The sequence below is a fragment of the Delphinapterus leucas genome, chromosome 13 (genome assembly GCF_059928025.1).
Source record: "Delphinapterus leucas isolate spDelLeu-1000000601 "Yukka" chromosome 13, BTC_Dleu_Yukka2, whole genome shotgun sequence".
In the NCBI taxonomy this organism is placed as follows: domain Eukaryota; kingdom Metazoa; phylum Chordata; class Mammalia; order Artiodactyla; family Monodontidae; genus Delphinapterus; species Delphinapterus leucas.
Window position 1 is genome coordinate 65268222 of NC_143141.1, and position 10756 is coordinate 65278977.

The window sequence follows — 10756 nt, forward strand, 5'->3', positions numbered from 1 at the left end:
AAATGCAGCCCTTGTAGTCTTGCAATTCTTTGTCTAAAGCCTTTTACAAAAGAGGGTATTTTAATTCAATAAATAAAAGACAGGAAAAAAAAAAGAGAGAGGCACTTCCAACTCTCCTATGGGCGGCGTAGCTTGCAGTTCACACACACAGCAGAGAAAATACACAAACAAATAGTATTTGATCTTGCCTTGCTGCAGGCTATTTTCATCTTTGAAGAGACCAAAGGAAAAACAACCTCAGAACTTACCACGAAAACTTCCAAATTTATTGCAACACAGCGTAATGGCAAAATGCTATTTTCTTAGTGCTCACATTTTTGAATAACCACCATGGCCAAGAATGCCTGGTTTTATATTTACAATAAACCCAAAGAAAATCTTGAATTCCCCTCTCCATTTGGGGATGGCAAAGATGCGGTAGGTTGTTCAGAGCAAACCATCGAGTCTAATTATTCAATCTTATCCTCTCTGTTTAACCTGAGCTTGAGGCATTTATTTCATGTTTATACTGGTTTAACACAAATCATTCTTAAAAGAGATTTCGTATCCTGTTTCCCTGTGCAAAGTTGGGCTACAGTAGTGACTTAACAATGCCAGCCCTTTCTTGGGCTTATCAGTTTAAGAAGCGTTCAACCTAAGAAAACACTTCCAGTGTAAACAAGATACAGAATTGCACATCTAGCCACATTCCTCCGAGATCTGTCTGAATAGAGAGAAGTATAGATCTACATTAAATAATTTCTCTTTTAATTTAGCATTAACATGCCCATATCCTTTCCTCATACATTGTTATAAGTAATTCGTTCTGTTGCTACTGTATTCCACGTAGGAAGTAAAGTATAAAAAAGGGCAAGACTTAAACGTCCTTTAAATTAAGCTCTGCACAAGCATTATACTTTTCAACTTATTTTAACCATAATTAAGTTGGTTTAAAAGATACAGTGAAGGTCTTATTCTAATCTTATCTCAGCACAATTTATTTATAGTTGATATATGTATATTAGTTGTTTTCAAGGATGTCAACTACCACCCACTCCCATCTCACTTCTCCTGAAACTGAAATTTGTACAGACTGATTACTTGGTCAAGGGATGTATTCTAGTTTCTTAATGGTAAATACCTTTTCATGTTTTCATAACAAGGAATGGAAATCAAACTATCTACATAGCTTAGCAATTCATCAGACATACCTTGTTTGAAGAAAGCAATTTTTTTTCAAAATTCTTCCACCACAGAGAATGGATATCCTTTTTTCTTTAAGCTTTTCTGCATCACAGATCCCATCCAAATTATTCTAAAGAAGAAATAAGAAGAGGTCCAAGCACCTTTTCTCTTCTGAGAGGAGCTAATCAAACATTCCCATCAACCTCTCAGCACTTTGAAAAGCACATTTTATACCACACACACACATGCACACACACACACACTCATACACACACATACTGCTTCTCACACTGGTTTTAGTGCTGAATTAGGCGGTACTCTTTCAAATTTCCACGCCCACTTTTTTTTTGTGTGTGTGGGGGGCGGCGGTTAAGGATTTCTAAATATTCTTTTCTATCCCAAAACACACCTTTTCAGCAAGCAAATTCTACAATTAGAAATTTTAAAAAGTAGCAGAGAAGCACCTAGATGAAACGGAAAATTTTAAGTATACTTTAAAATTGACTTAAGCAGGGCAATTAAATTTTCTCTTTCTTTTTCAAATGTTAGCGAACAGCTGGATTAAACTACATAAAGAAAGAAAACTGTGCAAACATTACTGAGCTGATTCTACTGGACTCTCATTTTTGGAGTAAAAATAATTTTCCTACATGTTAAAGCTATTTTTTGGTTTAATTTGCTTCGGTCCTTTCTACATTTTGGCAAGTTTAATGAAATGACTGTAGTCTATGCCGCTGGGAAGAGGACACAAGGTAATGACAGTGGGAAGTAAAACCTGACTCATGTTTCAAAACAACAAATGATGGATAGCTCACATAATAAGTGAAACCTACCGGATTTTATTTACTTACATATTAGTATCATCAATTAAATTGAAGGGATTCAGACCCAAAACATACATTAGCATATCACAGCATCTTAAAAACAGACCATAAAAAAGTACATCTGGTACTCCTTGAGATTCAAATGTTTATCAGTATGACAGCTCCTTCTCTTCAGCAGGATGGAAGGGAGCACAGAGTCCGTCCACTGCCTGCTGGGGACTGGGCACTCACACAGCCCAGTCTGAGGAGGAAAATCTTCCTTACTAGCATAGCAGTCTGGGGATTGCTCCTTATTTAAGATTATGGTTTGAAGCTTTTCCCCTTCGCTTGGTTCTGCATTTAAATACTTTCTCAATCCTGTTTCTTCCTCCACAAAATCGTGAGCCTAGGTCCACTGGTGGTAAGGATGATACTGCCACATGGAGGATGGCCTGTCCCACCCTTTGAGTCTGGGAAGGTTTGGATGAAATGGCAGCCCAAACATAATTAATAATATTACTATTAATAATAATGCTAATTGCCATTTATGAAATACTTATGCTGGGAATGGTGATAAGCCTTCAACATATATCAACTCATTTAATACTTAGAAAAACCCAGAGGGGTCAGTACTATTACTTCCATACTACAGATAAGAGAACTGAGGCTCAAAGAGATTAAGTGACTTTCCCAGGGTCAGCCAGCTGGAAAGGCAAGAACTGGTGTTCAAATTCGAGGCTGTCTGACTCTGAGGCAATGTGCTATGTTAGGCTTTAGAGCTTCTTTTCTTTCGTTAGTTTAATTTGTTTTCTTATGGTGAATAAGGCAGAATCAAATATAAATGTACTGAAAGCATATAAAGAGATGCTCAAAGCGAAATGCAAATCGAAAAGCAATAATGTTTGCGGTGATGAAAAGTTTTTGAAATACATAATTATGGTTGCACACCACTGTGCATGTAATTAATGCTAATGAATTAATCAACTGAAAAATGGTTTCAATGGCAAAATTTTTGTCATACATATTTACCACAATAAAAAATAATATTGAGAGAGAGAGAGAGAGAGAAATTCTCCTTTAAAATAAGCAATGAAGGGCTTCCCTGGTGGCGCAGTGGTTGAGAGTCCGCCTGCCAATGCTAGGGGACATGGGTTTGTGCCCCGGTCCGGGAAGATCCCACATGCCATGGAGCGGCTGGGCCCGTGAGCCATGGCCGCTGAGCCTGCGCGTCCGGAGCCTGTGGTCTGCAACAGCAGAGGCCACAACAGTGAGAGGCCCGCGTGCAGCAAAAAAAAAAAAAAAAAAAAAGCAATGAAATATCACTTTTTTACATTGATTAAATAATTTTAATTAATTAAAAAATATCTCTAAGAGCTCAGGAAATTCTTTTAATTTCCTTGAAATTCAGTTCTCTCACTTTTTAAATTTCAATTTTTAATTTATTTTTAGTTATTTATATTAAAAAATAATTTTTATTGGAGTATAGTTGATTTACAATGTGTTTCAGATGTACAGCAAAGTGAATCAGTTATACATATACATATATCCACTCTTTCTTAGATTCTTTTCCCGTATAAGCCATTATAGAGTATTGAGTAGAGTTCCCTGTGCTATGCAGTAGGTCCTTATTAGTTATCTGTACATAGTAGTGTGTATATGTCAATCCCAATCTCCCAATTTATCCCTCCCCTCCCTTTCCCCTCTGGTGACCATAAGCTTGTTTTTTACGTCTATGACTCTATTTCTGTTTTGTGAATAAGTTCATCTGTACCATTTTTTAATTAAAAAAATTTTATTATTATTTTTATTTATTTATTTTTTTTGTGGTACGCGGGTCTCTCACTGCTGTGGCCTCTCCCGTTGTGGAGCAACAGGCTCCGGACGCACAGGCTCAGTGTCCATGGCTCACGGGCCTAGCAGCTCCGCAGCATGTGGGATCTTCCCGGACCGGGGCACAAACGTGTATCCCCTGCATCGGCAGGCGGACTCTCAACCACTGTGCCACCAGGGAAGCCCTTATTATTTTTAAAATATTTATTTATTTACTTGGTTGTGCCGGGTCTTAGTTGCTGCGTGTGGGTTCCTTAGTTGTGGCATGCAAACTCTTAGTTGCATTATGCATATGGGATCTAGTTCCCTGGCCAGGGATCAAACCCGGGCGCCCTGCATTGGGAGCATGGAGTCCTAGCCACTGCGTCACCAGGGAAGTCCCTGTACCATTTTCTTAGGTTCCATATATAAGCGATATCATATAATATTTGTCTTTCTCTGTCTCACTTACCTTCACTCAGTATGACAATCTCTAGGTCCATCCATGTTGCTGCAAATGGCATTATTTCATTCTTTTTTATGGCTGAGTAATATTCCACAGTATATATCTACCACATCTTCTTTATCCATTCCTCTGTCAATGGGCATTTAGGTTGCTTCCATGTCCTGGCTATTGTAAATAGTGCTGCAATGAACATTGGGGTGCGTGTATCTTTTCAAATTATGGTTTTCTTTGGATATATGCCCAGGAGTGGGATTGTTGGATTATATGGTAGTTCTGTTTTTAGTTTTTTAAGGAATCTCCATACTGTTCTCTACAGTGGCTGTACCAATTTACATTTCCAGCAACAGTGTAGGAGGGTTCCCTTTTTTCTACACACTCTCCAGCATTTATTGTCTGTAGATATTTTGATGATGGCCATTATGACCGGTGTGAGGTGATACCTCATTGTAGTTTTGACTTGCATTTCTCTGATAATTAGTGATGTTGAGCATCTCTTCATGTGCTTTTTGGCCATCTGTACGTCTTGTTTGGAGAAATGTCTATTTAGATCTTCCACCCATTTGAAATATCACTATTCATCAGACTGGCTGGAATTGCAAGGCTGGAAAATGCCCATGGCAGACATACGGTGGCCCTGATGGGCTGCTGGTGGTGTGGACAAATGGGGTTATTCTAGAGAACCATGCAGAAGTACTTAGTCACATTACATGTGTACCCTAGGACCTATGAAACTCCTTGTGGGATAGTCTTTGGTGAGCTTCTTGTGCAGGGCCATGAGAAATCCATCCCTAGAAAATTAAGAGTTAAGTGTGGGAGATGCACCGTATGAAATATTATGCAGAAGCTAGAAGCAAAGAACCAGATGCGGGCTTTGAACAACGATCCCACACCAGATCACCTAGGTTTGACTGTTGGTTTTGGCACCTGCCATTTGGCAAGTAACCTAACTTCTCTGTTTCTTAGTTTCTTCATCTGTAAAATGGGAAAAGATAATAAAACCGGTATCTCTGAGTTATGACAATTAAAGGAATGAATACTTGTAAAGTTCTTGGAATCTTGCCTCACGTGAAGCGAAAAGCACTACTGCATGTGTTTTTTAAATAAATAAAATGTACAGCAACACTACTGTATTCATTTTCTATTGCTGTGTAATAAATTACCACAAATTTAGTTTCTTAAAACAGCACACATTTATTATCTTGTAGTTCTGTAGGTTAGAAATTCAGGCATTGTGTGACTGAGTTCTCTGCTCAGGGTCTCACAAGGCTGAAATCAAAGTGTCAGTGGGGGCTTCCCTGGTGGCGCAGTGGTTGAGAGTCCGCCTGCCGATGTAGGGGACACGGGTTCGTGCCCCAGTCCGGGAAGATCCCACATGCCACAGAGCGGCTGGGCCCGTGAGCCATGGCCGCTGAGCCTGTGCTCCGCAACGGGAGAGGCCGCAACAGTGAGAGGCCCGCATACCGCAAAAAAAGAAAAAAAACAAAGTGTCAGTGGGACTGGGTTCTTATCTAGAAGCTCTGGGAGAGAATCCACCAAATCAGGTTGTTGGCAGAACTCAGTTTCTTGCAGTTGTAGGACTGAGGTTGCTGTTTTCTTGCTGGCTGTCAGCCAGGGGCTGCTCTTAACCCCTAGAGGTCACCCCACTCCTCATCACATGGCTGCTTTCATCCTTAAACCAGTCACGGTGCGTTGAATCGTTTTCATGCTTGGGTTTTCTCTGACTTCCTCTTTTGCAAGAAGCCAGAGACAGCTGCTTTTAAAGGGCTCACGTGATTAGGTTAGGCCCGCTGGGATCATCTTCTTGTCTTAATGTCAACCGATTAGTAACTATAATTATATCCACAGTATTGCTTTGCCATGTAACATAACATCATCATGTACCGGGGCAAAGATCGTGGGGGCCATCTTAGCATTCTGCCTACCACAACTATTGATCTTAAAAACGTTATTCTGAGTAAAAGTAAGAAACAGGATGAGAAAACCAATACAATACTGGGATGGTTAATTTTATGTGTCAACTTGACTGGGTGCCCAGATATTAGGTTAAACATTATTTCTGGGTGTGTCTGTGAGGGTGCTTCTGGATGAGATTAGCATTTGAATCAGAAGACTGAGTAAAGTAGAGTGCCCTCCCCAATGTGGGTGGGCCTCATTCAATTCATTGAAGGCCTGAATAGGACAGAAGGCTGAGTAAGAAAGAATTCTTTCTCTCAGCCTCTGTCTTCAAGTTGGGACATTGGTCTTCTCCTACCTTTGGACTTGGACTTGGACTGAACTATATCATCAGGTCTCCAGGGTCTTGAGTTTGCTGACTGTGGATCTTGGACCTCTCAGCCTTCAAAAATCACCTTAGCCAATCTCTTATAGTATATCTATATCTATGTCTATATCTATATGTATATCTCTATTTCTCTCTCTGTGTATACCTCCTATTGGTTCTGTTTCTCTGGAGAACCCAGACTATTACAAATGGAATTATGAAAATTAACATATATACACCTAAAACAACAATATACATTTTGCAAGAGCATGTGAGTATATATATATAAGTGAATATATACTCACCAGATCCTTGGTACTTCAGAGACTTGTACTGGCTGTTCCCAAGGGCTTCTCTTGCATATCTGCGTGTCTTACATGCTCACCTTCTTCACATCTTTATTCAAATGTCACCTCCTGAGTAAGGCTTTGCTTGGCCAACCTGTTTAAAATAGCCCTACCTCCCAGCATTTCTACTTCCTCTTCTTTGTTTTATTTTCCCCATAGTATTTTTTATCCTTTAATAATATTTACTACTTAATTTTTCATTGTGCATCCATCACTGGAAGGTAGGTTCCCAGAAGGCAGTTAATTTTTTTTTTTTTAATTCTGGTTTGGTCACTGATGTATTCCTGTCCCTTTGAACTGACACATAATAGGCATACATACAATAAGTATTAACTAAATGAATGATTACAAATACATTAGAATGCTTGCCTGTGGGGAAAGGGAATGGGAGTGGAGAATTGGGATAAAATGGAATAAAAAACATAAAAGCAAAAGTTCTGGAGCCTTGTGTGGACCAGTGATGATGATGCTAAGAACTGACTCAACACTCCACTCCCAAGCCTGGCAGCAAAACAATACTTACAAAATAGTCAAGTTGGTAGCTTCAGTGAAATCTTTGAGATTCTTTAACTAAAACAAGATCACAGCTTCCTGGTAAGTATCCTTGAGCTTGCTGCTTGGCATTAACTGAACTTCTAGATTATTTCCAGTTGAGAACAGAAATTGTGGTGTTCAGTTTTTCCTGCATTACTACTTGAGATTCTGTTTGCTTGTAAATCACCTATGGTTGCTTGAAAGCATCAGTTCTTTCCTAAATGACTATTTGTCACTACATAAACTTAGTGTCTCAGTCTTGTACTGTATCCTGTATAAAAACTCAAATCTCTTTTAGAACATTCTCTATTGAAAGTTTTTATTATTGTCATAAACACTGAACTTGGTGGCTTTTTAAAATACTGCCTCATTTTTTTTCACTCCAGAGATAAAACTCAAGAGATATCAATGCATTCTTCATATCACAAATCCATTATTTTATGTGACTTTTAAAAATGCAGGATGGCAATTTAAGAGTCTAAGTAATGAGATAGCCTTTTCAGACACTTCTGATACTTTTACTGCAGGCAGGTATAAAACACAAGAGTTACACTTTTCATAACACAAGCTCACTGAAATGTCTAAGGCTATATCATGTTTGATGCTACATCAATTTTTCATAGAAATATGATTTGCCTTGAACTCCTTTACAGCAGTTTGGGGACTTTATCTCCCTGCACTTTGGTGGAAGCTTATTGCAACCAGATGTTATTTCAGTTTCCTGGACACCACTGAATATCACCGCTTAGTACACATGTTTTGCGTAGTGTCGGTGTGAATGGAAAATGTGCTAACGTAATTAACTCTTGTTAAGTTTATGTTATCCCTATCTGCTAGAAGCAAAGAGGTTATTACAAGGAAAACATGTTTTTCAAAAAATTGAAGGAGCCAAACTGGGAGCATGAATAACCTACAAATGGTAGACTATAGGAAGTCAAAAGAGATTTTGCCAAAGAGTGTAAAAGCCTCCAAAACTAGAAAGAAGAGTTCTTAAGAATAAATCAGAGGGAAAATTGATTAGAGATTAGATAGGAGTTATTGATTATGATTCAAAAGGTAAACCTAATGGTGCACAGGAGATAGTGGACCAATAGAATTCATATTCTTCTTCAGGCTATTTTAAAAAAACGATGTTAGGAAGATTACTACTCCCAAATGCCTCCCTGAAAGAAATGAGCTGGAACCACTGTATCAAATATTAGACAACACCCACAATATTCTAGGCCAAACTGACAAAAAATAAATGCAGATAAATCACTGTGATTGCAATAGCATAAAAGAGATTCAAAGACCTAAAGAATAGTATTGGGAACTGGAGGCTATAACGTAGATCCTAGCATTAAAAAAGGCTGCTGGTCTGGCAGATTAGCAAAATACAAAAGTACCTTATTCAAAACAAGGGCTCAAAATGGTTGGCAAGAGATTATAGGCGTTATTTCTCCCTTTTATGCCAAGTAAGCAAATGGAATCTAAAATAAAGGATTGGTTCACTGAACACTTGTCAGCTGGGGCTCTGCTGATCTAAGCTGTGTTGTGCTGTGCTGTACAGATCTGCTTCTCATTATAGGTCTGTGTTTGGCTAGGGAACCTCTGTTCTATATGTATTTATTTGGGTGCCCATGCTGCAGGGCAACAGCTGTACGGGGGAAGAGCTTCTTCTCATGGCAATGGCAAAGTCATAAGTGGGCAATAGAAAATATGTGAGGGCTCTTAAGATTTAGTCTTAGAACTGGCACACTGTCATTTCTTTTTAGCCATTTCATTGGCCAAAACAATGACTAACCCCAAAGTCCAGGGGCAGGGAATGAGACTCTGACAATAGAAAGGCTATGGCAATGGTGGATGAAGAGAGGTGTGAAGATTTTTATAGTTAATACACTGCCATGTTTTATCAGCGTCCATGTTTGCCATTGTGTCTTTCTTCCCATACCTTCTGCCTGGATTCGGATTTCTTCTTGCTGATAAAAATGTTCAAGAAAATAAGAACTGATGGATACTTTAACATGACATATATACCTTAGTCCTAAAATCCATCATCTTACTTAAAGGGGAAACTCTAGAGGCATTTCCACTAAGATCAGAAACTCAGCAAGGATACCTACTATCTCTACTACTATTCAGTATTGTACTAGAGATGTTAGCCAATGCAATTCAACAAGAGAAATCTATTAAAAGTAAAAGAATTAGTAAATAAAGAGTAACACTATCTCTATTTACCAACAAAGAAATTTATATAGGGGTGTGTGTGTGTGTCTTAGCTTTGCTTGCTGAGAATGCCTAGAGGCAATGAAGCCCCATGACAAATGAGCGCATATAGAACAAAAGCTTTGTTTCTAAATATCATTCTTCAATAAACAAAATCAGATACACTCAGAAAACACCTGATTTTAGGGCTGGGGATGGGAAAATACAAGATGTACCTGGCCCATTTTGGAGCTAGTGAGAAAAACGATGGTAACATGTCAAAAGAATATAGGAGCCAACTTGAAGAAGCTCTCGCTGGCCAAATCTGGGCAATTTGAACAACAAATCAAGTAATGATATTAATAAATTAAAACACGTATAATAAAGGAATCATATTTGGGTTTGTACATAAATAAATAAATAGGGGAGAGGAACCATTTTTCTTTAGAAAAGAATTCCAACTAATGAATGAAGAAAGAATGATGGAAATAGAAAATTACTGTTCAGCAAATAAGTAGTGAGTGAAAAGAAGATGAGAAACAGAATACTTATGTAGTCTTAAAGTATCTCCCCAGAAGATATTTACTAATGAAATAGGGGAAATATCTTTACAGTGGAGAAACCTGGAAGATACCACTTAACCTTGTGATCACAGTTTACATTATCAGTAATTAGACTAATTGACATCTTGTGCCTCCTAATATGATGTACTGGGAAGAACACAACATCACTTCTGTGGCATTCTTTCCAAAAATGCATAGCTGACTTTAATTATGAGGACTCATCACACAAACCCCAATAGAGGAACAGTCTACAAATGAATTGGCTAGTGTTGGGTTGGCCAAAAGTTCATTTGGTTTTTTCCTGTAAGATGGCTCTAGTAGCACTTAGTTGTCTTTAACTTCATTCAAAACAGTTTTGTTAGACTGTTATGTGACAGCTGTCTTATCAGTGTACATTTAAAACAAGACTCATCAAAATTGGTGAATTTTTGTGTAGCCATTTTACTATTGAAGATGTAAGAAAAAAAGCAACATTTTCAGCATATTATGCTTTATTATTTCAAGAAAGGTAAAAATGCAACTGAAATACATAAAAAGATTTGTGCAGTGTATGGAGAAGGTGCTGTGAATGATCGAACGTGTCAAAAGGGGTTTCTGAAGTTTTGTGCTGGAGATTTTCCGCTAGA

The 10756-nt window shown here is 38.3% G+C and overlaps 1 protein-coding gene across 2 annotated transcripts in view; it reads right to left on the reverse strand.

The window, feature by feature from the left end:
• Window positions 1–1877, reverse strand: part of VIT (vitrin) — a 123304-nt gene extending 121427 nt beyond the window's left edge. For both annotated transcript variants that reach the window (XM_022574095.2, XM_022574093.2), the window contains exon 1: window positions 1191–1877. The gene's annotated coding sequence lies outside the window, so the exon portion shown is untranslated. The remainder of the gene's footprint in view (window positions 1–1190) is intronic.
• Between the last annotated feature and the right edge of the window lie 8879 nt (window positions 1878–10756).